The sequence below is a fragment of the Phoca vitulina genome, unplaced genomic scaffold (assembly GCF_004348235.1).
Source record: "Phoca vitulina isolate PV1807 unplaced genomic scaffold, GSC_HSeal_1.0 scaffold6, whole genome shotgun sequence".
Lineage (NCBI taxonomy): Eukaryota > Metazoa > Chordata > Mammalia > Carnivora > Phocidae > Phoca > Phoca vitulina.
The window spans coordinates 58,476,044-58,477,904 of NW_022589709.1; positions in this window are offsets into that span (position 1 = coordinate 58,476,044).

Consider the following 1,861-nt stretch of genomic DNA (forward strand, 5'->3'; position numbering starts at 1 on the left):
CTTCACTCTGAGCCTATGTGTGTCATTAAAGCTGAAGTGAGTCTTTTGTAGGCAACATATAGTTGGGTCTTATTTTTTCACCCATCCAGCCACTGTATATGTTTTGATTAGTGAATTTAATCTGATATGTAAGGTAATTATTGACAGGGAAGGACTCAGTAATGCCATCTTACTGTTTTCTGTTGCTTCCTTCCTTCATGAATTGATAGTGATATACTTTGCTTCCTTTCTCTTTATATTGAATCTACTATATTTTTTGCTTTGTGGTTACCATGAGGTTTACAATAAAACATACTTATAACAATTTATTTTATACCAACAACAATTTAACTTTGATTACATGCAAAACTTCTACCCTTTTATTTCCCATCTTTTATGATTTTGATTCACAATTCACCTCTTTTTACATTGTGTAACAATATGACATTATATGTATTGTTATACAATATAACATTAAGAAATTGTTTTAGGTATAAGCTATTTTTTAAAATTTTATTTATTTATTTGAGAGAGAAAGCAGAGGGGGCAGAGGTAGAGAGGAGAGAGAATCCCAAGCAGACTCCACACTGAGCATGGAGTCCGAATTGGGGCTTGACCCCACAACTCTGATATCACAACCTGAGCTGAAACCAAGAATTGGATGCTTAACTGACCGTGCCACCCAGGTGCCCCTCTTTTTTTTTTTTGGTATAGCTATTTTTAATACTTGTGTCTTTTAATCTTTATACTAGAGTTAAGTAGTTAACATACCTCTATATTGCAGTATTAGAGTATTCTGAATCTGACTATATGCTTACTCTTACCAGTGTGTTGTATATTTTCATGTTACCAATTAGCATCCTTTCATTTCAACTTGAAGAACTCCTTCAGCTTTTGTTGCAAGGCATGTCTAGTGGTGGTGAATTCCCTCAGCTTCTGTTTGTTTTGAAGATTCTTTACCTCTACTTCATTTCTGAAGGACAGCCTTGCTGGGTAAAGTATTTTTGGTAAGCAGTTTCTTTCTTTCAACATTTTGAATATGTCATCCAACCCTCTTCTGACCTTCAAGGTCTCTGCTGAGAAATTTACTGATAGCCTTAGGGGATTTCCTTGTATGAGATTTTGTTTTGTTTTGTTTTCTTTTACTGCTTTTAAAATTCTCTGTCTTTGATCTTAGACAGCTTTATTATAATGTGTCTTGGAGAAGGTCATTGGATTGAAATTATAGGGTGACCTATTAGCTTCATAAACTTGGATATTCAAATTTCTCCTGGGTTTGGGCAGTTGTCGGCTATTATTGCTATTCATAAGCTTTTTACCCTTTTCTCCCTACCTCTCCTTCTGAGATTCCAATGATATGGATATTGTTTCTCTTGATGGTATTCTGTTATGTCCTATAGGCTTTCTTCATTTGTTTTCATTCTTTTTTATTTGCTTCCCTGATTGGATAATTGCAGTTGATCTGTCTTCTAGCCCAATCATTCTTTCTTCTGACTGGTTAAGACTAATGCTGAAGCTGTCTATTGAATTTTTCAGTTCAGACACTGAGTTTTTCAGGTCCAAAATTTTTTTGGTTCTACTTTATGTTGCTTTGTTGAACTTCTCATTTTGTTCTCACTTGGCTTTCCTGATACTATCAAATTTTTATTTGTGTTTTCTTGTAGCTCTCTAAGCATCTTTAGAACAATTATTTTGATTTCTTTGTCTGACAGTTCCTATATCTGCATTTCTTTGGAGCCAATCACTAGAGGTGTAGTGTTTTCCTTCGGTGGAGTCATGTTTCCTTGATTCTTCATGGTCCTTGTAGCCTTGTGTAGTTTCTGTGTGTTTGAAGAAACAGTTCCCTTTTCTAGACTTTATGGACTGACTTGAATAAAAGAAG